Source organism: Thermobia domestica, chromosome 8, assembly GCF_964235325.1.
Source record: "Thermobia domestica chromosome 8, izTheDome1.hap1.1, whole genome shotgun sequence".
Classification (NCBI taxonomy): domain Eukaryota; kingdom Metazoa; phylum Arthropoda; class Insecta; order Zygentoma; family Lepismatidae; genus Thermobia; species Thermobia domestica.
In genome coordinates this window covers 263,184,681-263,201,015 of record NC_137461.1, presented here as the reverse complement: position 1 = coordinate 263,201,015, position 16,335 = coordinate 263,184,681, and the positions used below count along the sequence as shown (strand labels likewise).

At 36.9% G+C, this 16,335-nt stretch overlaps 1 protein-coding gene and 1 pseudogene across 3 annotated transcripts in view; one reads left to right on the top strand and one right to left on the bottom strand.

Moving 5' to 3' along the window:
• REPTOR-BP (REPTOR-binding partner) overlaps positions 1-16,335 on the bottom strand; it is a 185,555-nt gene that overhangs the window by 147,986 nt on the left and 21,234 nt on the right. The gene's annotated exons all lie outside the window — the stretch shown is intronic.
• Positions 8,769-14,782, top strand: LOC145693595 (thiamine transporter 1 pseudogene; annotated as a pseudogene).

The following is a 16,335-nucleotide window of genomic DNA, read 5'->3' as shown; positions in this document are numbered from 1 at the left end:
TTATTGCAAAGTTGTATTTGTCGAAATCATATGTAAAATTATTTTTCTGACTGCCCTGTTATTGGCGCAATCGGCAAAGTGACTATTAATAGACTAATGTTGTCTTGGGTTCCAATTCCTTTCGGGTGATGCATGTTTTCTCTTCCTCTTTCTCTCTTCTGACAGACTGCTTAAACCTTGTACAGATCTGTGGGGGAAAAACGTTTCCTTCACTACATTGCTAAGGAGAGAAGTTTTAAAATGAACACTCTGCATATATGTAATACATATTATATACAACTATGATAACCTCGAATGCATCGTTTCTTTCGAACACTCCGATAATCCCGAACTTTTCTAAATATTTAAGCGACTCGACAAATTCTATCATATCGATATATTTCTGTATTTGCTGCTTTCAAACAATTCGAGATTCTCGAACAGTTCGAGTGTCTCGAAGTTGTCTAATGTTTCTTACATTTCGAGTGCCTCGAACACTTCGAGAGTCCCGAACATTTCGGGAGTCTCGAACATTTCGAGAGTCTCGAAAGTTCGATAATTCGATAAAATTTAAAATTCTTTATCGATGAAACGGTTTTAAATTTTATCGAATTGTTATCGATTACTTGATTATCGGAACAGCCCTAGTTCGAGGTGGGGGAAAATTAGTGTGTGCCTAAAATATACTTGTACTAAGAGAGTATTCTTTCAAGTGTTAATTTCTGAACGCATTCCACAAGAAACTTCTATTCGCAGGAAAATACCCCTGTACAATATGAAAAAGGTTATGGTTTTTCAGTTCACAGTATTTTTCTCACAAAAGACTTGAAAAATCAGTTGTTCATACGATATAAAGGTGATCGGTTACCCTCTGTGAGAGCATCTCCATAAAGTATGCTCATAATTGCAATTTGTGTAATCACTAAAACACCATGTTAAATTTAAGTTACAAATATGCATAATTGCAATTATTATGAATATTTATTCAAAGTAGTTTACCTAAAGCAAAGAAGAGACTTACTAAAAATTAGGTACAAAGTTGAATAACACAAATAAGCCATTAGTAATACAAGTATACATTTTCCGTAACACGTAATTTTCCACCTTAAAACAAATCTGAAATCGGATTTATTTCCTGTTGGTAACTTTTTGGCGATAAATCATCCGCAGTGGAATGATGTCCATCCTTCAGCCAAGAAATAACTACACCCTCCATTCCAAAAGAAACCAAACTTTTGAAAACAAATAGTACCACTAGTGCCATCTGTTGTAATATTTTACCGGTAGATGGCGTAGTCCCTCATTGACAACTGGTATAAATGTCATGACATTTGGATGCACGGCAACAAAGTTATTGCGTTTCAACTGTCAATGTGTTGTGTACATCGGTCGGAAAATGAGTTTCAAACAACGAGCTGCAATTGAGTTTTGTGTTAAACTGGGTAAAACTTTTAGTGAAACGCACCAAATGCTACAAAATGCATATGGTGATGAGTGTCTATCCCGTACGCAAGTTTACGAGTGGTTCAGGCGATTCAAACCGAATAGAGAGACGCTGGATGATGACGAAAGATCAGGCCGTCCCAGAACCGGATTATCGGAAGAAAACATCGAAAAAGTGCGTGAATTCATCAAACATAACACAAAATCGTCGGTGAAAGTTATTAAAATGGAATTAGGCATTCCTCAAACAACCGCATACCGCATTTTGACCGAAGTTTTGGGCCTTAAGATGGTTAATTCGCGGTTTGTACCACACAAACTCACCGAAGACCAAAAAGTTGATCGAATTGCGCATTGCAAAGACATCGTTAAAAGTGCTCGGCAGGATCGAAACTTCTTGAAATCGATTGTAACTGGTGACGAGACGTGGTGTTTTGAATATGAGCCCGAAACAAAGCGGCAAAGTGCTGAATGGAGAGCGCCGGATGAAGGAACACCAAAAAAAAAAGTCGCTTGGTGAAGTCAAAAGTTAAGGTGATGCTGATTTGTGTTTACGATTCAAAAGGAATTATCCACAAAGACTTTGTTCAGCCCGGCCAGACAGTCACTGGAGAGTTTTACTTGGGCGTCATGAAGCGTTTGCTGGCAAGAATTCGTCGTATTCGGCCCGAATATCGCGAAATCGGCAGTTGGACTCTTTTGGACGATAATGCACCATCACATCGTTCGCGACTTGTAACTGAATTTTTGGTCAAAAATCACATTATTCGGTTGCATCATCCGCCCTATTCACCAGATCTCGCTCCGTGCGATTTTTATCTGTTCCCGAAACTGCATTTGGCGATGAAAGGAAAGTGGCACGCATCGATTGATGCCATGGAGAAGGCGACGACCGCCGTCCTAAAGACCATTCCAATAAAGGACATGGAGAAGTCGTTTGACAACTTGTTGGAGCGTGCAAATATGTGTATCGATGCAGAAGGGGAATACATTGATTAATAAAAATGATTTGTCCCAAAATGTACATTGCTTTTTTGTTTTTTTAAAACGTTCGGTTTCTTTTGGAATGGAGGGTGTAGATCGTCTACTTTGAACTTGTCTAGCGGTGGGCCATTAACATTGATGAGCAACAAGCTAGACAATGTTTGAGCACTTAGTGTATTTCTAATATTAGTCATCTGTAAATTCATAAGGGGAAATTCCCGTTCGCATTCTGTCGTGGAAATTGATAATATTTCTACCCGATTTCTGCAACTTCTCATCGACAATGTACTTGTTAGACTTAAGTCTGATAACGATTTTTCTTGGTTAGGTTTGAAATACTCAGCAAGAAGTATCATCTCTCTATCACCATACAACATCTTTTCTATATCGACCATGTCAGTTGGTAATGTCGACCCATGTAGAACAGAAACTTCATCTACCACGCCTTTGATAGGGAATCTTGTGAATAAATTATCAATTAAAGCCTGATAAACTGATGATTTCTTATTTGTTTATAAATTTAATTTGTAATTACACATGAAGGTTTGATACCATTACCAAGTTCCCTCCCCCGTCTAGAAAGTGAAAGGGAACGAGGTTCCTGGAAAGTGTTCAGAGTTGAATGAAAATTTCCCTCCTTCTTCAACTTCAATTACCACACTGCTGTTTGCCATGTGCCAAATTACGATGAATTTCAATTAAATTATCATAGTATAATTATTTCCTTGTTGAATTATCAATACTTTTCAGTGGAAAAAAAGATGAAATTTCAAAGTTCCAAATCAAAGTAAGTACACCAGCGTAAAGGGAGAAAAAGTGTAAAATTTTCCATACAATTATGCGTACAATCCAAACTTAAAATTTCCGTGTAATTAAGCTTACAGTAAAAATTTTATGCCTATTTTTGTCACAACTTTATGGGTTGATTGCCCTGTGTTGTAAGCGCTCCAAATAATAAGCATAAGCTTCAGCAATTAATATAGCAGAAAGCAATGAATATATGAAGCCAAGCACTGTATTTTTTGTTTCTAATTTTTTTTCTTAAATAACATCGATCGTTTTCGATCATTTTTACAAACCAACTCACTACCAATTTTCCATATATAGAAAGTCCCCCCCCCCCCACATAAAGGAGAATTTAAAAAAATGCTAGGACACACACTGTTTATTTTCAGTAAAGAGTTTATACACTGAATTTCATCTCCGTAAGTTTAACGGCTTGCGAGATACTAATTTTTTTTCGCAAAAATTCAGATCCTCACTACCTAATTAGGATAATATGTATTATAATAAAAGCAATATAACATCCTAATTTGGATTAAGGCCTAACTATATACCAAAAGTAATTTCATTTGACTTTGCAATTTGACCGTGATGATCAGGCACACATAGTTACATTCAGTTTTTTTATATATAATAATTTATATATTACAGTGATTCAAAAATGTATTTTTTCCAGTAGTTAGCTCTAAAAACTACAGGTCTCGAAAGCCAAGTAGTAGTGTAAGTCCTATTGCTATTATTACTATTAAAAATATCAATATCCAAAAGAGCCTGAAGTTCTTTTTTCACTTGGTTAGATATACTCACCTCAGGTAAGTAGACAGAAACAAGTGGAAAAGAAAGAGAAATGAAGGTCTTGAAAGTAAAACGGAGACAAATTTATCAGTCTTCAGAAGATACTGTCTACAATGCAGTGAGCAGAGAGGGTCGGTAGATCATACTGGGTCGGTGGGTCACCGTGGGTGGTGGGTCACAGTGGGTCACATGCTGTTGACCCACGACCCACTGACCCACACAAAAAACTTGACCCACTGACCCACTCCATCTCTGGTCAGCAGCATTCGGCTGTCTAGAATGGAGCTCGAAAGAGAACATTTTCGGGCAATGGTCCTTTACGATTTCAAGACTAGTTTGAACGTGACACAAAGCCTTGACCGTTTGCAGGGGGCATTTGCGGACCTTGCTCCTTCCCGTGCTACAATTTTTCGGTGGTTTGGTGAATTTAGAAGAGGCCGGACATTGCTCAAAGATGAAGAGAGAGCTGGACGTCCGGCAAAAACTGTCAGATGAAAACATCGCCGCTGTAGAACAAATGATTCGAGAAAATCCTCGAACAACTTTCAAGGACATTGAATCTACAGTGAACATTGGATCGCCAGCAGTAACATTGCATCGTAAAAATTCTTCATGATCATCTTCGGCTCAGGAAAGTTTCATCTCGTTGGGTGCCTCACACTTTGACTGAACAGCAGAAACACATGCGTGTGGAATGGTGTGAAGAAATGCTTGCAAGATTTGATGAAGGCAATTCTCGACGCGTCTCTGACATTGTTACTGGTGATGAGACTTGGATCTATCAATTTGACCCTGGAGATAAACACCAGTCTACAGTTTGGATCTTTCCAGACGAAAATCCACCCACGAAAGTGAAGCGACCGCGAAGTGTGAGGAAGAAGATGGTCGCAGCTTTCTTCTTTAAATCTGGCCATGTTGTAACTGTTCCACTTGAAGAAAGGACTGTTACTGCTCAGTGGTACACCACTGTTTGCCTAACAAAAGTGTTCCAGAAGATTCCGGAACGGCGTCCAAGAACTGGATTGCGTGGGATCCTGCTTCTTTATGACAACACGTCCGCACACACGGCCAACATCACAATTCAGTTTTTAGAATCTACGGAGGTCAAACTTATGACTCATACGCCGTATAGCCCTGACCTGGCCCCATGTGATTTTTTTCTGTTCTCCAGGATCAAAGATCGCATGCGTGAGAAGAGATTTTGCAGCCCTGAAGAAGCTGTAATGGCTTACGAGAATGAACTTTCAACATTTGAAGAAAAAGACTGGCAACACTGCTTGTTTTCGAGGATGCAAAAGTGTGTAGTGTAATTGTGAATACTTTCAGAAAATGTAAGTGTTAAATTGATTTTAAGTAAGTTATTTCACATCTCAAAACTTTCGTAGTGACCCTCGTATATACCGAATTTTGTGCCCACTTACTGAATCATAAATGAGTGTGTGTCGTAATATTTAGGGCCTGTTAAACACAACAAATCGGAATTCGGAATAAGGGAATCCAGGCAGTACATTAGCTTTTCACATTTTTTATACATCCTTTGTATGGCTTTACTTGTGTTAACTATGAATAGAATGAACTATTGTGAGTAGTAACAGGGGAATGACAGGCAGCTAACTGACTCTGATCAAACGAGTAGGAAACCTGACCGTATATACAGTATATACGGTAGGTATAGTCTAAGATTGGTGTCCCGGTTTTTCCTTTACAAAATCTGGCAATCCTAACCTAGTGCACGTGCCTTTAATGCACGGCGTGCCAGGTTCCACTCCCGGTGGGAGCCTTGAAAAGACAAGAGTGTATTATGGTGGTTCAGAACCCATTTTAAACCGTTCACGTCACGTCACGCCATTCTCGGTGCTAAAATTCAGTACAACTAATCTCCGAGCTGCTTGCCTATGCTCGTTCTCTCACTACCACGAAACATGGCCTCATGAAGTAACAATTTGCGTCAACGCAATGATGTCCCTAGTGAATTACGAAATAAAATCCTTCCTACAAGCATTCCTCATTCAAGCCCTCATTCCGTATGTCATAAAAAAATAGCTGACCGCAATGTAAAAAATCAAAAGGCAAACACAACAGGGGCATCATTCCAGACATCGCTTAAGGGGGCAAGAGCACCACCGACATAAGTCTAACTCTTGGGGTCCAACTGTTCCTCTTGCCCTCCCTAAATGACACCGCAGAATCACAACTGCCGATTATCACAAAAATGAAAACTTTGCGTTCCGTTGATGCACTTCGCTACAGAATGAAGGACTAGCTCGGGAGAGTAATGCTCCCGGAAGTAGAAACGAGAAACACAGTTCTGATTGGTTGGCGTTATCCACTTCTTGCCACGTTGCATTAAAATAGCAGAAATCAAACGCCTGATGCTGTCGGCCTTCGTAGCCGAGTGGGCTAGCGCTATATGCTAGTAATAAGTCTCTTTTGGCGCGAGTTCAAAACCGGCCCGAGGAAAGTTTTATTTTTTACATTTTTATAACACTTATTAAATTAAAATAATATGAAAATAATACTTAAAAAAGTTATTTATTTTTGTGCAGATAAGTAGTTGTAGTACTTATGCCCTTGTACTCCATGATATAGGGCTCGTTTTGTTCCCCTTGTACTTCATGATACAAATTTTGTGACCAACTTAAAACAACTGGCTAGAATAGCGCGTAAAACAGCTGGCTAGAGTAGCGTGCGGAAAAACGTACTTCCGGGAGTATTACTCTCCCGAGCGCGTCGTCAGAATGAGGCCCGTAATAAAATGGAACTTGACCAATAGAAATCGATTTTGTAATTTAAAAATAAAAGCATACACACAAACATAACCACCATAAAACAGCATCAAGTGCTCAAACCGCAGGCGATGTTAAGTATTGTATTCAATAATGTGTTAATAAGTAGCATGCTTAGTTGAGGACTATTATTATTACTATTTAGATTAATTTAAGATTTTGATTATTATGACCTTCCATTTGCACAAAGAAAGCAAGGCGCGAGCAGTCCTCGATTAAGGAAGCGGAGTTTCATACAAGAGATATAAGCTTCTACAATCAAGATATGCACTCTTACTAATTTAAAGAGTGCTTGTTAAGGGAAAAGCTCCGTTACTGGGCGTACATTAACTGTAGGAGGGCGACGGCTTACTCGTCAGTATAAATACATGTGAACGTATACCATAAAAAATAAAAAAAACTAACTTGTGCTAGGTGGACTCAGGCCTTTAAAAACGAGAAGTGCATCCAAGTCAGAGCAGAAGCGGAGGAAGACTGCATTCGAAGGGTCTGACGATGCATATGAGTACAGTACGTTTCTCAAATTACACGATGTCTTACGTCTCGGGCAGCTTGATTGTTACGGATTATAACAGCATTGACATTGGAATTCAATTCATCATGGTTTCTCTATGGACTACTACGTGGTGACAAGCATACACTTTAACCGTATGTTTTCAACATTATTACGGATGTCACACGTAAGATCCCATATATTCTGATTAGTTATCAACGCTCTTCTGAAATACCGGTAACATTTCTTCCGTAAATTTTATAAATCTGTGTATCCGTGAACTTGGACTGCACCGGGTACGAATTAAGAATACTCACTGATAAAAATGGTAATTTTCCGGTTAAAATGAGTGGACATGAAAGTAGACTGTGTAGAATATTAAATTCCACTGGCGGAGGAATTTTTAAACTAGGGTTGAAAGTGAATAAGGGCTATAGTAGGGTGAAGAGTGAATCAAAGATGACTGTGTGACATACTAATTTCCACCGGCGGAGTATTTCTGGCACGATGTAGGAAAAGTATATTTATATTTACTAGTATAGAGTTACAAGTGCTTTAGCCTATGTCATATCAAGTGTTTTCTTGCACGATCCTTGTTTTTCTCATACACTCCGTCGCTCATGCGTCCCCGTGCTATTCGCTTCTGTTGTGACTCGGTTAAATAGCATTATCGCTTTCAGTGGTTACCCAGCACAAGTTGCTTTGTTTTTTTACAGTTGATTTTATAGCATACACTCCTGCCATGACTCTGTTAGATAGCATTCTCGCTTTTAGTGTCTGCATAAGCACATGCTTTGTTTTTTGCATAGTCGATTTTATAGCATACAAGAGAACGCGTCTTTACAAACGTAAGTGGAAGTCCTTGTAAACTGAATCTGCACCCATGAATGCATCTCTTGCCCTGAAAAACAACTTCTAAGACGGTGGCAGTGAATTTCGTAATGAAGTTATTGTATTTTGAATGAAATATTTGTTAAACGTCCCATAATTGTGTCCTTTATGTTAAGGTAGAGCATAATCAGCGCAAGTGAATGATGGAAGTATTGGTGAAATAAGAATGTGGAAGGAAACGGGAGTATCCCAAGAAAACCCACGGACACGATGTTGTATACCGCAACTTGCTTGGCCGGGATCAAACCAGGGACGCCACACACAAGAGGTAAGCGCTGTACCGCTGAGCCACCGTGTCCCCACCAATAATTGCATGTAATACAACAGCAGGTACTAAAATAGGACGTAGTCATTTCCAGTGCACTTCAGTTTGCACACATATTATTAATCTATACGCAATTTTTTGGGCATACAGAATCACTTAAAGCAAGAAAAGTGGAAGAACTTTATTTTTAAGATTTGACGGACTCTATTCTTAATTGCACCATGTATTGCAAAGAGCCATGGGTGTTTTGTTTATATATGTTATTATTTCCCTGAAAAACAGATTCAGTACTAAATTATAATTCGATACATTCTTAATTCTCTCTCGTTTCAGAAAAAAAAAATCAATGATTATCTTTCGCATCATCCTGGCTACACTGCGAACAATGGCATCACAATCTGCGTGGGTTTAAATTGCATCAGAAGGCAGACGACATGTCACGACCTATGTAAATTCGTACACTTTATTTTAACATATAATGCAAGATGCCGCAATTTCTACAATACATCAAAAGAACATGGAATATCAGCAAAAGCAGCTTAATACAAAATGAAGTTGGTGAACAATCCTCTCTATGTACGACGACATCCTGTAACCTGAACCACATGAGTGCATCAACTAAACGTGAAACATGCTTTGAAAGCATAATCCAATGTGATTGATTGAACAATCGCATGTTGAAAAACCACTGATAGTATTATTGATGAGACACATGATAGTTTACATTGAACAATAGGATTAAAATGGTGATAAATGTTTGATAACTCTTTTCTTTTATAGAAGCGTTGTAAAGTTATAATTTCTTGTTGATATCTGTACTACAAACTCAGTGCTTATTTCTGTGAGCGTGGTACGTACGTGCTGGTGCAATGGAAACGTGGCTGAAAATATCGTTACTATTGTGCTCGTTTGGAATTTTCAAGGAAATTCGACCATCAGAACCATACCTAACACCCTACTTATTAAGCTCATACCACAATCTTACTGAAGCAGAAGTGAACGCTGAAATCTATCCGGTGTGGACATACTCGTACCTTTGTTTGCTTGTGGTTGTGTTTCTTGTGACTGATTTACTACGTTACAAACCAGTAATCATCGTCGAGGGATTATCTGCCATCGGTACATGGAGTATCCTGATATGGGGTCGTGGTGTACCTGCAATGCAAGTTGTTGAATTTTTGTACGGTACATTTACCGCCACAGAGGTAGCGTACTATACCTACATTTATGCCAAAGTGGATAAGGAACATTATCAACAGGTGACTAGCCATACACGCGCAGCGTATTTAATAGGCAGAGCCTTATCCGGTGTACTTGCTCAAGCTTTATTAGATGCTAACTTAATGAACTACCTGAGTCTCAATTACATTAGTTTAGCATGTGTATCCATTGCCACTGTGCTAGCTTGCTTTCTTCCACCCGTACAACATAGTATTTACTTCCACCGAGCAGCTACCAATGACGACAAAACCAGTGATGCACTTGCAAATAACGGAAATCCAAGTACAAATCCACCAAAACTTTCTAACAAATTTATTAATGCTTATCAGTTACTATGGAGAGATTTTATATCTGCTTTCTCAAATTTTTATGTAATAAAATGGTCTATTTGGTGGGCATTTGCAACTTGTGGCTTATTTCAAACTCTAAATTACGCTCAGATGTTGTGGCTGCGAATAGTATCAGAAAATAATAATAACTCTACAGTTGAATTAGACAATGGATACGTTGAAACAGCATATACACTGATCGGTGCCGGGACATCTTTCGCTTGTGGCTACCTACGATTAAACTGGGAAATATTTGGCGAAATATCATTGGCTTTAACGTGTGGCATTCAGGGAGCTTTATTAATTATATCAGCACGAACAAGAAGCTTGATAACTGCTTACATATGTTATGTAATATTTGGAGTAACGTATCACACGATGATTACAATAACAAATACGGAAGTAGCTAAAAATATTTCGGAGGACAGTTACGGTCTGATATTTGGTTTCAACACTTTCCTCGCACTTGTATTTCAAACTATCCTCACAACACTTGTTGTGAGTAACATTGGATTTCAACTTCCGACACGAGATCAATTTGTTGTATATGGAAGTTATTTCATTGTATTAGCAGGGTTATTTTTTATAATGTCGATCTATACATTGTGTAAAACAGGAATTTCGGGAATAAGAAGCAAAGGGGTTTGGTTACCCAAAAGCAAAAGTGAACAAACGGCTCATAACTGTAACGTAGGGTCAGAAGAAAGATCTGTAATAGATGAAGACAAACATCCTACTAATATCTAGGCATGCGCCGAACATTTAAGATACATCTGCGTATCTTGTACAGATACCAGCAAATGTGCACACGTATCCTACTCATATTGTCACCTGATGCAATTTTTGGTAACAAAAAATAAACTTCTTACGTGGGAGAGAATTGCATTTAACTGAGTCGCTTTGTTCACAGAAGTTTTCACAAAATAAATAAATATACTGCTAAAAGCCGATTTCCTTACCAAGCATCATAGCTGAACGTCCCATTTTCAGTAGCTAGACAAACTAGAGTAAGACCCGGGTCATTACTTGGATTTTTATTCAAGTGCAGCATCTTTTAGCAATCAACTTCCGTTCTAAGGAATTTCGTTTTACAGGGTAGCTATATATTTTGCAGGAAAATGACCAATCGCGTTCGAAAGTAGCGCTTCTTTAGAAAATATTTTTTCTTTTCCTAATATTTTTCGAATGACCGATTTCAATAGCTTCTCATTTTATTATAGACTTTATTTTTATTAATGTACTGAACTCTATACTTCATATACCAATTCACTCAGGGTTTTTTATATACAATATCTTAAATGCTTTTAAAATGTGACTACATAAAGATGTCCAAAAGAATAGTATATATTTTAAAACGTCCCCTCCCCGTAAACTGATGAAAACAATGTGATTACCTAACTTGTGATGTAAACTCAACGAAAAGAAACTTCACTGAATTGTGTAAATCAAGAGTGTATACAGTATACTGGATTCTCAAGTGTTAAGCAAAGGTTGAAATATATATTAATGTGGTTGTCTTAATGACCATGTACCATATCTGGAATAGCAGTTGTACTTAAGTAATTTTAAATATGTCTACCGTAAATACGTCCATTTATCGATCACTAAACACGTACTCAAGATAATTATCCCGTACTGTAAGTAATATGATCTGATAAAAATAAATGATCAAATCAGGAAAATCTTATTTTAACCCATAAAAATACACTAGAATAATAGAACGTGATTTTTCCGAACATCAACAAACAATATTATTTGTAAAATTTCACACGTAATTGCATATTTGTCTTTGCAGTATATAATTTCTTAATTTCACAAATAATCTTAATGTGATATCGCTTGAAATTACTCATTCTCAAGTTCTTTTGGTATCACCGTTATTTGGAGATTTTAATGTACGTTTTCTAATAATTAATTAACAAAGCAAATGAAATATAATCAGTATCTTTATTGAAGATCGTACACACTCAAATCAAATACACGTACAGCACAATGCAAACCTGGATGTGTTCCTTTGGATGATAAATATTTTTCTTTAAATGATCATCGATATCTAAGGCAAAATTATCGATTGCTTGAAATATTGATGAGTATTTGAAGAAAACTATTGATCATTAAAGCGACATATCCATGCTTTATTATGCTTTACGTTCAAATAATTATACACGTATATATTCAAAGCTATTAACTTATCGAAAGTGCACCCCAAAATATGTGTGCTAGCTATATTACAGAGAATAATACTGTAAAAAAAATGAAATGAAATATTTCAGTTTAACGTCCCACAATTATGCCCTTTAGGCTAAAGGAGACTGACGATTTAGGCTAGTTTTAGACGGAAGCATTTATCGTAGCATTTCTCGTAACAAAAATCGTATCATCGATATCCTACCGTGTAAAGTAGCAAATGCTATAGCCTTTCCCATGCCATGGCATATCCTATGGCTTTTTTTTGTCGATAGAAACTGCTCTATTTCGTAGCATTTTCCCCAGCATTTCTGATCCGATTGCAGCGCCGTGGTGTGTTAAAAAGAAGCGAAAGATTTTGTGCCAAATATCCATGCTCTTTGTTTTGTGTGCGAAATTGAATTGTAGTAAAGAAAAATGAGTTGGAGTAGGGATGCTCTTTGTCCACATACTTCTTTGTGATTTTCGTTTTTTAATATGACCGGCGAGAACTGTTGTTACAACTACTATAGCTTTAGCTACCTCACGCTTAATTTCGGAGCCATAATTGCGCTCTTCTCCAGTGATTTGTTTGCTACGTCACGACAGATGCTTATCAAAATACTACCGTTTAAAAGCACCATATACTTTTGATGCCATAGAATATTGTATGAAAATTTTGGCAGCACATCTGCTACGAGAAATGCTACGATAAATGCTTCCGTCTAAAACTAGCCTAAGGCAAGTGAAGCATGATGGAAGAATTGGTGGAATAAGGATGTGGAAGGAGACGAGACTACCCTCAGACACTATGTTCTCCACCAAAAGGTTACTCGGTCGGGGATCGAACCAGGGACGTTACACCAAAGTTAAGCGCTCTACCGCTGAGCCACCGTGCTCACCAATACAGTAAAAAGAAAAGGACGAAAGGTAAAATTTTGAATCCTCATCAGAATAATTGTCTTTTCACATTTTTGTGGCTGGATTTTAAATTTCTGTAGCTAGTTTTAGTAATTTGTTGATATGATACCAAGTCTTTAAAAAAAATATATTTTTCAAATATTTACTTTAGATTTGTTTTGTTTTGTATATTGACACATTTCACAGGCTTATTCAGTACGTTCATGAACTGCAAAAGCTAAAAGGAAGACAATGGTATACCTCAGTAATATTATACAAAGTTGAAAACAGAGTTACTTTAAATTATTAAAGATATTGCCCGTGCTATCGGATGACATAATTTTTCTTGTCATCAACTAAGGACTTAGTACGGGCTAATAATTAAATGTTTGATCTCTAATTTTCACGACAGATAGAAATACGATCACAGTGATATTCAGTACTTGTATCTACAACCATTTAGAACACAAAAAAATTAGTAAAATATACCCTTATGGATGAGATATCTGTCCTTATTTCATGTAAAAAAAATGTTTGTCTCCATTATATTCTAATTTACTAACCTTCAAACATGTTTCTTTAATCATCCTATATTCTGGTATTAACTATATATTTCGGATAGAATACATGATCATCCTTCGTCAGTAATGCTATTCAAATTTATTTCATATTATTAAGAAAGGTTGGTCAGATGCTAACAACACCTGTAGAAATAGTAGAATTAATAAAAATCAAAATGACATTGAAAAATGTTTATAGTTTTCTCATATTTGCGTGTTTCCACTTTTATTAGTGGTATGTCGAATTCAGATTATAAAACCACGCTTAGGAATTCTAACTATCAATTCCTAATCTTAGGAATTCTACTTACAAATTTCTGTAATCCCTGAATTTTTAGAGTATATTTTAACTATAAAAATTCAGGAATTACTGAAATCTGAAGTAGAATGATAAATCAAAATAATTTGATGATTTCTATCCAAAATATACATCAGAATTTGGGGTGATTAAAGAAACATGTAGCAGCTTAGTAAATCAGAAAATAATATAAACGAATGTTCCTTACGTTCTGTAGATGTTTGTTTCAGTAATTCTGCTTATGTATAATGGAATGGGTTTCAGTCTTATGAAAGTCTATGCATTTTTTTTCTATGATGAAATGCAACACAAGTACTGTTATAATGCAGCTAATTCCTTCTTTCTATTCTTTTCACGTTTGTATTGGGCTAAGAATATCTTAGTTCACTATAGCTTCGAAATTGAAACTAACGAAAACACTTATAACGAAGTCCTGAATGAATAACGAAGCTAATGATTGGAAAACCTTCACAATATATCAGGGTAATGTCATAATTGTATTCCTTACAAGACAATATTGAAAATAGTTATTGATAGCCTAAATTGTTGTGTGTGTGTGTTTTAAATGTCAGTCAATGTTTTGTATAATAACGCAGTGCCTCAGTACAGCAAGATAACACTTATTGTGACTTTACTTTTGTAACTCAGCTCACTGCTGTAGCAACTCAAGAATGGGGACTGACAACTGTACTCCACAATAGACTGACAGAGTATGTTACAAATTAGTGATGTGATAGGTTATTGTTGTCATATTATATAATGTTACGTGTTAAATTGTTGTCATGTGACAAGAGTAATGTTAATACATATACTTGAGCCATATGTAAAATGTTTTGAGAATAGAAAATTCTAGTTTTGATAGTTTTGAATAAAATAAGTTTAAAAGTTATCATGGTATATTTATTTTAAAAAGTTGAGGTAAAAACACAAATAATAATAATAATTATTATTAATCTGCATGAAGTTTTGTTATATTTCATTGTACAATCAGCGACAAATGTTCATTCTTTTTGGTAAAATTTATTTTGGGAATGACGGTGTTATGGCTCCAACATACAGAAAATTACTTCTTTTTAATTTACTGAAAACTGTACTCAAATTGTTCTTCCATTCTGAAGTTATTTACGAAATTAATTTCATCAAACAGAAAGAACTTTTGTCTGACTGTACGTGTTACTCAGAATACACAACTACGTAGGTATAGCACTTTATATTCACTTTCAGATCTACACGCTGAGATTGTACCAAACTAGTGCATATATGGATAAAATATAAAGCTGAACAGAAATGAAATCTTTTGAGTTTTACGTCCCATAGTTATGCCGGCTAGGCTAAAGGAGACGGTGATGATGAGAAATGAATGAAATGGTGGAATGAAGAAAGTGGGAGGAAACGGAAGAACCCCAAGCACGGTGTTTGTCCACCACAAAGTCCACACGGCGTGATAAAGCTGAACAGAGTTTTGCACAATGATCCATATTTCCCAATATATTTCGACTACCTAACGCAGCAGTGATTATGAAGAGCATAAGGATAAAGGAAACATAAATAAACCAAAAATAAACTTATTCAAAGCAAACAGTTTCGGCAATATATCTTTTGCCTTTATCAGAAACATTACCTGATGAAGACAGTAATGTATTGCCGAAATTTCACGTCCCACGATTATGGACCGACGCTAAGAGCAAATGAATGAAAGATTGAGAGCAAGTGAGAGAACCCCGGGAAGACCCATGCACATGGTGTTTGTTCACCACGAAGCCTACATGACAGGAGCTGCATTCAAACCAGGGACCCTACGCGCCAGATTGTCGAAACTGTAACACAGATTAACAAGAAATATATATGCCTTGGTCAGGTAGTTTCAGAGCTAGAATAAACTTTTTCAGAAAGAAAATAGTCTTAATAGTTGGATTAATTTGATTGGTTTGAGTTTGTTTCTTTTCAGCACGAAAGCTGTACGTGACAACACTTACTGGTTAGAGCCGACTACTAACTAACTAACGCTATGGGCTATGGAACCCGGAGGTTCAATGCCGCGTTCACAAAAGCTTTCCACTGACTTCTATCCTTAGCTAACTGCATCCAGTTTCTATTTTGTATTCCAATCTTTGCAAGATCCATCTTAATATTGTCCTCCCATCTGCGCCTAGGTCTTCCTAATGGTCGTTTTCCGATTGGTCTTCCAGTCAAGACTTTGAAAGCGTTTCTACTTTCTTCCATTCTAGCTACATGACCTGCTCACCTAAGCCTCCTAGACTTGACGACCCTAACAATGTTGGGTAAACCGTATAAATTATGTAGTTCCTCGTTATGAAGTTTCCGCCATTCCCCACCCGTTCCTCTTGGGTCCGAATATTCGTCTCAGGATCTTGTTCTCAAGTACTTTCAGTCTATATTCTTCCCTCAGAGTTGTTTTGCAACCATACAGAATAAGAGGCA